The sequence below is a fragment of the Henckelia pumila genome, unplaced genomic scaffold (assembly GCF_033568475.1).
Source record: "Henckelia pumila isolate YLH828 unplaced genomic scaffold, ASM3356847v2 CTG_466, whole genome shotgun sequence".
NCBI lineage: Eukaryota > Viridiplantae > Streptophyta > Magnoliopsida > Lamiales > Gesneriaceae > Henckelia > Henckelia pumila.
Window position 1 is genome coordinate 6495735 of NW_027331833.1, and position 11704 is coordinate 6507438.

The 11704-nt window shown below is 40.1% G+C and overlaps 1 non-coding gene across 1 annotated transcript; it reads left to right on the forward strand.

Moving 5' to 3' along the window:
- Positions 1-8878: 8878 nt before the first annotated feature.
- Positions 8879-8985, forward strand: LOC140872689 (small nucleolar RNA R71). Its single transcript, XR_012147887.1, has one exon. It is a non-coding gene; the product is annotated as a small nucleolar RNA R71 (small nucleolar RNA).
- Positions 8986-11704: the final 2719 nt, after the last annotated feature.

The following is an 11704-nucleotide window of genomic DNA, read 5'->3' on the forward strand; positions in this document are numbered from 1 at the left end:
AGAGGCACGAGAGGTGGCAATCTGTGCTCTCTTAGGACCCATCTTGATTGAAATCAGAGAAATCAGAGAGAGTAAATGCGAATTTGATGGGAAAAAGTGAGAAATAGGAGGGAGAGGAGGTGCCTAGGGTTTAGATTGAGAGAAGGAAAGAAATAAATAAAATGGGAAAGGGGATCGGGCGATTATATTTCTGTATCTGCGCTAGGCGCTTGGTCTGCTAAATTTTGCAGACCGAGCGCACCCCCTTACGAACAAAACAGTAAGTTGGGGTTTTTGCGGGCGCTCGGTCTGCTGAATTTTGTAGACCGAGCGCATACCCTATTGAGCAAAACAGTGAGTTCGGGTGTTTTTGGGCGCTCGGTCTGATGAATTTTGCAGTCCGAGCACACCCCTTTTTGAATCTTCTTTTTTTTCAAAAGTAAACGAAAAAAAACTGCTAAAACTTAAAAGAACGGAAACTTAAAAATTTCAAAGCAAAATAAAATAAAATAAAGGAAAGGTAAGGGAGTAGTTCTCAATTTAGAGTCTAGAGCTCGACTGTTCTCCTCCCCAAACTAGTCTTGGTCGATCGGTGTGGTGATGACTGGCGTTGATTCGACATCACCCCCTACATAGTGTTTCAGCCTCTGAGCATTGACCGTGAAAGACTCGTTTCTTGCATCTTTTATTTCAATGGCCCCCGATGGATACCCCTTAGTGATTTTGTAAGGACCGGACCACCTAGACTTCAACTTTCCAGGAAAAAGCCTCAACCTGGAGTTAAACAGAAGAACTGCTTCCCCTTCCTTAAATTCTCTTTGACGAATGCGTCGGTCATGTATTCTCTTGGTCCTTTCTTTGTACGACACCGCCATATCGTATGCTTGATCTCGAAATTCCTCCAATTGGTTTAACTCAAACAATCTTTTCTCACCTGCAGCAGCAAATTCAAAATTTAATGCTTTGATAGCCCAATATGCTCTATGCTCTAACATAACTGGCAAATGACATGCCTTTAAAAACAACAGTCTATAAGGGGAGGTGCCTATAGATGTTTTGAAAGCAGTTCTATATGTTGGAGAACGGCGATCAGATCAATCAGAATTGATACCCGGTGCAGCGGAAGTTTAAAAATTTTATATGGAACGATTCCATAATGGGTATCAAAACTTAACGATTAAATTGTGTGTGTAAAAATTAAATAACAATTATAAATTTTTACCTTCAATCTCGAATTGAGATTATGGACACCGACAGATTGCTCTGCTCTTGTTGTATATCCCTGGAACTGATGGACAAACTGTTCTTCAATCAGGTCCACGAACGGATAATTAATCCCTCTGATAGATTGCACTAGAAAATCTATCAGAAGTTTCTAAGAAGAGAATTAACAAATTTGATCCGTTAAACCAGACTGTAATTCAAAATTCACAGGCTGGATTTTCCCGAGTAGAGAGGGAAGGGTGGCGGCCACTTTAGATAGAAAATAACTAGGTTTTCGAAAATTGTGACCTGTTGTGTGTAATTTCTGTACTGCAATAACTTATTTATAATGTAGGCCGCTAACAGCTTAGGGCCCATTATTCATAAGTTCAAGCCCGACAAGCAAAGCCCGCATGTTCAAAAATTAATATAAAATTCATCATGACTCCGATTGATAAACCGATTTCACCAATGTGCACAGAAACCATTTCTGTACCTTTTAAAGTCAAGATAAATTTTTCTGAATCCGAATTCAGTGATTTCCAAAAATGTCCATCCCTATGTCATTTTAGGAAATCTTACTCCTCTACTCTTAAATAAGAAGTCCAACTTCTTTGTTCATTAAATTTAACTCTTTAAATTTAACTATCTCAACAGGGATTAAAATCTATTACTCTGTGTGACCCTCAATGGTTCAGGGATACAGCTAGCCGTGGGCTCACAACTCCTTGTGACTCGGAACAACAATTTCCGACTTGCCCATCGAATCATGGTAAGAGCGCCTAGCAACATCGCCCCATGATTCCCTAGGTATCACTGATAGTGCCTGCAAGAACCAATAGATTTTGGTTAGCGTACAGTACGGTCCCTTCATCCATATATCCCGATCGAATCAACAACCATTGGTAAATCGAGAGTCGTTCGAGATTCGATAACTATGCAATACATCTTGAAGATCAAATAGTGACATCGCATGTGTTACTAAGAAACGATTTCTTAAAACACATCATGCACTCTGGCCAGATATTCGTCACACTAATATCTCCTCAGATCGCATAGGATATCCACACTCGCAAGTATGTGGTGAATCCTTGACAACAAAGCATCGACTCCTATATGTGTTGTAACTGTACCCAATCCCGACACCTGATGACCCTAATAGAGTCGGTAAACGAGTCAAAGCACAGTACTAGCATATAGAGTGTCAATGATGTTTCAAGTAGTAAGGACTAATGGTGTACAACCAAAACCGCGGACTTTATCCACTCGATAAGTGATAACCACTTGGAAAGTTTGGATAGGGTAGTTCGATCATTCATCGTATGAATATCCATTTGCATGCTTCGAACATCTCTATGTTCCTTACCAATGAAACGTGGTACTCTGCATCGCAAATGCTAGTCTCAAACTCGAGCGATCCTTATCCTTATTTCGGACGGCTCAATCGACTAGGAACAGTTTAGAATACACAGTGACTATAAGATGTGTTTCATGATAGACATCTCCATGTTCTACCACATCTTACATACACTATAGTATATTCAAGGTCTTTATCAAAACAACAATAGTATATCACAATATAACAATATGAAGAAAGATAATGTCATTGCCATTAATAAAAATGTAAATTATATTAAACAAAAGATTGTTTATACAAAGAGTCATCAAAGCCCTTAGCCACAAGTTGGCTCACCGGGCACCTACTCTTTCAATCTCCCACTTGCCCTAAAGCCAACTAGTCATACTACGTAGACCCATTGCTTCGCGATGTTTGTCAAATAATGGTCCTGGCAAGGGCTTAGTAAGTGGATCAGCGATATTGTCTGCAGAGGCCACTCTTTCGACAGTGATGTCTCCTCTTTCCACAATCTCCCGGATGATGTGGTATTTCCTCAGTACGTGTTTGGATCTTTGATGAGACCTTGGTTTCTTTTCCTGAGCAACGGCACCCGTGTTGTCACAGTACACCGGGACTGGACCAACAAATTCAGGAATGACACCCAACTCTTGGACGAAATTCCTCATCCAAACGGCCTCTTTAGCAGCAGCTGATGCTGCAATGTATTCTGCCTCAGTGGTGGAATCCGCTGTGGTGTCCTGCTTGGAACTCTTCCAAGAGACAGCACCGCCATTGAGCATGAACACAAATCCAGAGGTTGACTTCGAGTCATCCATGTCACTTTGGAAGCTAGAGTCGGTATAGCCTTCCAATTTTAGTTCTTTTCCTCCATATACCATGAACATATTCTTAGTCCTTCGTAAGTACTTAAGAATGTCCTTCACGGCTTTCCAATGCATTTGACCGGGATTAGCTTGATATCTGCTCGTGACACTCAGAGCAAATGCTACATCCGGTCTGGTTGATATCATCCCATACATGATACTACCTATGGCTGATGCATATGGTACATGTGTCATTTTCTCTATCTCTTCATCAGTCTTGGGACACATAGACTTGGATAGAGAAACTCCATGACACATGGGTAGATGTCCTCTCTTGGACCCATCCATTGAAAACCGTTTCAATATGGTGTCGATGTAGGTTGATTGAGTGAGTCCTATCATTCTCTTAGATCTATCTCTATAGATCTGTATCCCTAGAATATAGGATGCCTCACCCAAATCCTTCATCGAGAATCTACCTGATAACCATATCTTTGTTGACTGCAACATCCCTACGTCATTCCCAATGAGTAGGATGTCATCAACATAAAGTACTAAGAATGTCACAGCATCCTTAACTACTTTCTTGTACACGCATGGTTCCTCCGGGTTCTTGATAAAACCAAAATCCTTTATTGTTTCATCAAATTTCTGGTTTCAACTTCTTGATGCTTGTTTTAGACCATAAATTGATCTCTGAAGCTTGCATACCTTATGATCGCTTCCCATGGATGTGTACCCCTCAGGCTGCTTCATATAGATTTCTTCCTTAATGTCTCCATTAAAAAAAGCAGTCTTCACATCCATTTTCCATATCTCATAGTCATACCAAGCAGCTATGGCAATAAGGATTCTTATGGACTTGAACATTGCAACTGGTGAAAAGGTTTCATCATAGTCAACTCCTTGTCTTTGAGTATAACCTTTCGACACCAATCGCGCCTTGTAGGTCAATACCTTACCATCAGGCCCAAGCTTTCTCTGGACTCATCTAGAGGCATGGGAATATTGTTCATTTTCGGACATTGGACTTTGTTCTAGGTTGTTTCCTTAGAACAATGTACTGTTTGACCTTTGTTAGGTTGAGACTTGTGATGATGGGATTTCATCAGGATGACAGGTCGAGTATATACCAAGAGTTGTGGACTATGACCATGACTAGACGTGATGGGGCGCGACCCTATGCCAGTATTACTCTGGGAGTCTTTTTACTTCAGAGGTTATCTGGGAGCCCTTGTGATTCAGGAGACGGCGGTGAGAAGGCTACTCAGTCTAGGGATTTGGTGACAGTCACGACAGGGTATGACCTTGGATTAGATATCAGGTTTGATATTGATGGTTCAATATCGTCTGGTGTGTCAGAGATATCAGTAATAGTGTTCTGCTATAGGAACCAGTCTTGGAGGGATTTCCTTGACGAGTGTGTTCTATGAGCAGATAAGTTTGACCTTTGGATTACTTCTAGACGTGTGGATTTAGTAGGTGGATGGAATTCTACCAACAATGACATGTGGTTGTCATCAGAGTTGTGGATAAAGTTTCCTTGTGATAGGAATTATTCAGGATCCAAGATTGGATGTAGTTTCGAGACTTTGACTCGAATACGAGGACTACTTCATGATGATTGATTTCATCAAGTGTTGGATCATATGATAAGTATTGTACAAGGATTATTGAGATCTGAGGGAAGCATGGCCTATACCCGTGAAGCCTTGGTGATTGTCCAGGTGGGATATCGTGGTAAGCTACCCTAAGTCTTGAATTGTCGTACAGTCTTAGCAAGTATTATGATCAGGAGTGCATTCGAAGATTGTGGAAATCTTTGGTATTCGTTAGTTATGCTTCTTGGACTTAGTTCGTCTTGATGTTCATCTTGAGTGAACAAGACAACGAGTAGTAGTGCTGAGACGGCGCAGGATTTGTGCTAATGACTACTAGTGGATATTGATTAACTCTGTTAGGGTTAGATTGGTTAAGTCAGTGTACGAGGCAGCTGTCAGTAGTAAGACACGAGGATGTGTCATTAGATTACTAATAGCTATGTTTCGGTTACCAAGCGCGAGTTTGTTGTAACCAGAGAGTTTTTGCGTAATCCAATGTTTGGAATAGTATACTTGGATCAGTCGAGTCAAGAGTAATTGATCGAGCCACTTAGGTGTTGACGATCAGTGGTTATCTGATTTGATAAGTGTGAGTATCAATCAGTAAATCGACGAGGTCGATTAGTAAGTCCAATCGGTGATGATTTGGATGTAGCAATCGAGAAATACTTGGGATAGTATTTTGTCGTTCAAATGCTTAAGAGATGAGTACTTGGTACAGTCTCGGATCAGGTAGTGCTTTGAAATCTCTAGGTTTCCGGAGATGAATTCACCAAAGAGTTTCAATTGACTTGAAGGGTCAAGTTAAGGGTTAACTTGACAGGAGACACAAGTGAAGGAATTGGTAACTTCCAGGATAGTGCTTTTGTGATGATGTCTTAAGTGTACCATTGGAGTTTGGGATCCAACGAGGATTGGATACTCATATGGACATCAGTTGTATGATCGCGAGGTGTGACATTAGCTGGAGTCTATTTTCGAGATCCAGCAAGGGGTGTCACTAAATTTTAGCATGTGGTGCGTGAGATCATTGAGACGATCGAAGCAGTCGTTGATCGACTTAGTGGTCAACAAGATTGTTGTGGGAATTGAAGACTTCGCAAGACAGTGATGCAACGACTTTGTTCTTTCCAGTTGGTAAATCACATCTGTGCTGACTGTTTGTCAAAGATTTTACGTTCCAACTATGACGACAATCAGAAGCGTTGTGTGACCAGCTATTAGAGGACAAATGTTTCCCAGGATCGGCTAGGGAATCGACGAATTAGTCTTTTCATTGTTGTGGCTGATGAGTTCAGCAAGGGAAGCTATTTGACTATTGAGAATCCGTTGGGATTTAGTCCCAGGATCAGTGTGTTTAATCTTGGGAGGTTGGTATGCGAAGATGGCTTTATCAGAGACTCCGAGTTGAGTTATACCAGACGCTTGCAACTGTTGAGTTTCGAGACGGTATAGGAAGCGTTTCCATATGTCTGTGTACTGTGGAATGTCCCAGTCGAACATATTGGTGGGAGCTTGCCTTAGTCTTGAATTGTATACAGTGATTGCGAGTAAGTATAACTATCGGGAGAATGTCTATTGATTGGGAATTCTTGGGTGAATAACCTATGGCTGAGTTATACTAAGAAACATGAACTATGATTTGTGCTAGATTGGATGGTCTGAGTTCCCAGTGTTGCCCTTGGGAAGCTGTTTTGCTTCGGTGAGGCATGGGAAGGATAATCAGTCTATGGAATCATGTTAAGCAGTTATGTTGCAGTATAACCCTGTGTCATTTAGATTCTTTTGAAGAGAATTAGAGATTTGTTGTGTCCGCACAGTGTTGGGATTAGTGTTTCCTAACTAGAGGTGTTGGGCATTGAGAACTTTTGGGGACCAGTGGATGGTTAGAATTGTTTAGTGATTCGACGAATATCGTAAGCCAGTCACGTTATGACTTGGTCTTAGTCAGTTTTAGATTTTACTTGGGATGATAATCTTGATCAAGTGGATTGTTGTATCCTTCGTGATCAGTAAGATCGTGATTGTGACGAAGGACGTATCAGTGCTGTGGTACGTTAGTGTCAAGCGAGGTTAGTTGTCATCAAGTAATGCAATGGTTTCCAGCTCGGAGAATGCTATTGTGATTTAGCATTTATGCAGTTTGCATATAATTCGACAAGAGTCTGAGTATGTCGGAAGCTATTTCGACCAGGCACTCAAACAAGGGTCTTTTATATGTTCTCGAGGTTTTACCTTAGATTTCGAGGACGAAATCTTGTAAAGGGGGCAGAATGTAGTGACCCGTATCCGTGATTAACTATTAATGAGTAATTAATCATGAAATCGTGTTTGGGTTAAGTAAAACATGATTAATTAAGTCCAGGAGGATTAACGGAGCCCAGAAATAGATCCAGGACACTCGAAATTGGTTTAGAAGGTTCCAAGACTCGAGAGGGATCAGAAGCAACGATCCAGGATCGGAGCGTCCGATCGACGATCGGAACGTCCGATCAAGAACGGAGCTTCCGATGGCTGTCGGTGACAGGTGTGTGGTTGCATGTGGACCGAATTGACACGTGGCGAACGGAGCGTCCGATCGGGGAACGGAGCTTTTGATCTACCGGAACGGAACGTCCGATCGAGGAACGGAGCTTTCGATCGACATCTATAAATATAGAGTCCGAGCTCCTCATTTCTTGCCAATTCCGAATTCCTCTCCTTTGCTCTAGTAGCTCTATTTTGGGCTTTGGGTACTCTTATTTTAGAGTTGGAGTAGGAAATATACTTTATTATAGTCAGACAGTGTCTGACATAGTAGCGAAGCAGTGCTCGAAGCTGTGGAGCTGCAGCAGGGGTGTGCCCTAGTTGCGGGATAGTTGCCATCAGTGGGCTGACGACGGACGCAGGTATAGCTATGGTCTCCTTAAATTATTTAGGAGTATGCAATAGCTTAGTTAAGGCTTTTAGAGCTTAATGAATGATGCATGGATATTTGCATTGTAGAGTTGTTGATAGGCTTGGAACCTAGAGTGGGACTGCTAGGATTTGCCTATAGTGAGGTACGTAAGTACTGACTGAGATGGCCAGCATGATATATATTATATGTGTTGCATGAGTATGTGCTATGTGTTTACCATGTTTTACGGCTTTAGCACATGCATATGTTTTTACGGAGACTGCATTGGGTATGATGTGAGTCATGACAGTTTCTATCAGTCGAGGCGATTTTTCCTGAGGATTCGTGTCTTGGGAATATACGAGTACCATGCGGAGTCGCTCTCTTGCCCGGTACTGTGTATTCCAGGCGCCAGAGAAAGTGATTTAACCCTGATTTTAAAGTCATTTATGTGTTGCATATATTATATATATCATTGCTTTCGTATTGAGCTCAGAGCTCACGTCCAGTGTTTCTGTATGTCTGGACACCCCATTCGACGGGACAGTTGTAGGTGCATGGTTGGGCACCAGGAGCTTGGAGTAGCCAGTGACCAGTGAAGACAACAGGATTTAGCTGTAGGTTTTGCCTTTAAGGTTATTTATTCGATTGAGTTGTATAATCGAATTTATTTACCCGGTTGTATTCTGCCGGTCTGTTTTAATTTAAGTCTTCCGCAGCGATTTATTTAATGCATGTTTAATTATGCTCCTAAATTCTGATTAGGTAGTGGATCCGGTTTGGGTCGCTACATGGCTCTTCAATCCTCTTATTCATGACTTCTAGCTGAGCTGCTAGTGAGGTGAATGCATCAACTTGATGCATTCCTGCGGGTTTTCTGGCTGCATTCCTGTTAGATTGAGGGTCATAGCTACTGGATGCCATCTCCTCAATTAGCTCATATCCATCTTCCGGTGATTTTCGTAACAAATTACCACCTGCAGCTGCATCTAAAATGGTGCGATTTGAATGAGGAAGACCATAATAAAAAGTTTGTACCACAAGACCTTCTGGTAGTTGGTGATGTGGACATATCCTCAATAAATCTTTGTAGCGCTCCCAAGCTTCATATAGTGTTTTCTGCTCTCCTTGAGCAAAGGTTGTGATGCCAGCTCTTAACTTCATCGATTTGGACGGTGGGAAGTATTTGGTGAGGAAAGCCTTTGCGAGATCATCCCAAGTGGTGATTGAACCTGCAGGTAGATTTTTTAGCCATGCTTTAGCCTTATCTCGTAACGAAAAAGGGAATAAACACAAACGAATAGCGTCATCAGAAACTCCCTGCATCTTGAAAGTGTCACAGATTTCTAGAAAATTTGTGAGGTGAGCATATGGGTCATCGATTGTCATCCCACCAAACTGGACTGTGTTTTGCACCATTTGAATGATAGCAGGCTTTATTTCAAACTGGTTTGCTGCTATGGTTGGCCTGATGATGCTTGGTTTGACATTTTCTATAGATGGCATAACACTATCCAGCATTGACATGTACATAGGTGGTGCATTATTCTCATCTTATCCATCTTCGCGTAGTCGTTCTTGTTCTGCCATTGCTTCTTTTTGTTGCCTTCTTCTTCTGCGAAAAGTTTTTTTTCAATTTTTGGATCAAAAGGCAAGAGTTCTGCTTCGGGTGAATGTTTCATGCACTGCAAGAGAATCCTGCAGTTCACAGATGAAAATAGTGATTAAAATTGAAGTAAAGAAAATTAAATAATAAAAATCAAAGTAATCAATAGTCCCCGGCAACGGCGCCAAAAACTTGGTCGAACAAATACTAACACTTAAATTCAATATAATTATCTCTCTTTTATGCTCAATATTATTGCAAGTGCCCAAATCTTTCCATTGAATCTCTTTGGCAAAGACCGAAGAACCTTGTTCACCATATTCTCACTTGCAATATGTCCTCCAAGATCAAACACCTCTGTAGCTATCTCCATAAGTCTCTTATCATAATCAGCAATAGTCTCATTCTCATCTATTACGATATTCTCAAATTGTGTTTAGAAATCTCAGTCTTGTTCTTCTCACACTATCAGTTCCTTCACAGTGTTCTTGAAGAGCTTCCCACGCATCCTTGGCAACAGTGCAGTCAGCTATGAGTCCAAACATTCTCATGTCCACAGATGAAAAAATTGCATTGATTGCTTTAGCATTGTAGCTCGAGCTTTGTGTTTCTTCAGTGGTCCAAGTTGCTTCTGGCTTGAGAATGTATTCTCCTTCTTGATCTAGCATCTTTGGCGGGGTTCAACCAGCCATAATACTTTGCCAAGCACGAACATCCATTGCTTTGATGGTATAGTGCATCCTTGTCTTCCGCAATGCATAATTCGTACCATCAAGAACCGGAGGTTTCAAAAACGAGTTCACAACAGTAGATGAGTCCATATTAATCCCTGTAATAAAATAAACAAACCCGGATCAGTTTTTAGTGTATCAAGAATATGTCTCTAATGCCACTTGTAAGGGAATGTTGGTTGCACATAAACAGTTTAAGGTTTTGTCACAAGGTGCTGACAACACCTTTAATAACACCTTGAGTAATATGCAGTGAAAAATAATTAAAGCGTGAATAAAATAAACAAGCAACCAAATAAATAGACTCAGATTTTTAAGCAAGAATATAAAATACTCTTGCAGCGCCTCAGAGCAAAACTTTCACTAGAAAAATAATTCAAAGAGTTTTACAAACCCTAAAACTAGTGATTATTGTAAAATCAATTTTCTCAAAATATGTGACAAAATAAAGAATAAAAACATCTCCTAAAATTCTATACGAAATAGAATAAATAAACAAAACATGAAAATGAATCCTTGATGCCGAAACTTGACTAGAACACTCCAATCTTTGATCTTTGCTCTTCACGTGTTCTTTAAAACTTCAAGACAATCAAGGTGACAACACTGATATGAGCTTCGAACCAACCTTTTTAATTCTCTCTGATTTGTATGCTTAAAAAGCTCTCTCTCAATTCTCTTGGTTGAGCTCTTCTTCGTGTCTGCGCCTAATAAATAAGCCTAGAAAATTCTTCCCCGTAGATGTTTTCTTGTAGACATATGATTCTAGATCTTGTTAATTTTTTATCAACTCAAATCTACAAAGCTAAGGAATAAAATCATTAGAAATGAAATAATAAAATATTATGATACAATTAATCATATCTCAAATCTAAATATTTAAAAAAATAAACAATTTAAAACTTGAGGCACAAGAAAAACAAAAGATCATATTTAATCTTTTTAAATTAGAAAAGATTTAAGCAATAAATATTCCTTTCATCATCATTCATCAATCCTCAAGATTTTTATGCCATTGGAAGGTAAGTGTCGGACATGTGGAAAGAAGGAGCACAGAATACCGCTGGAGGTTTTGGCCATAAGATCAACAAGAACAAGCTACTCCAAGAAATACACGTTCTATTGTCATTTATTGCGTTTTTTTTTTGTTGACTTTCCTGTATAATTTATTTTTGTGTCAAAATCTTCCTTATTAAGTGCCACGTATGAATACATGTTAATGTTTTATTTAATTTGTTTACAATAATCTATCTTTATTAAGTGTGCATGTGCCTGCATTGTCCATCAATCTTGACAGAAAGATCCATGAGCCGGGTTGAGTTCATGTGAGATATTAGTAGCCTAACCCTAAATTTAAGGGTTCAAATTGATTTGAACATATGAGATAAAAAAAAATACATTGAACTAACATGACCAATTAAAATTAAATGTGAGTATAACATTCTTATGCTAGCATCTGATCAATCAGCCCGGCCAATAATGAGAGAACGGCGTTCTGGCAATTATATGTGTAACTTAATGCCGAATCGCAGGGACAATGCGG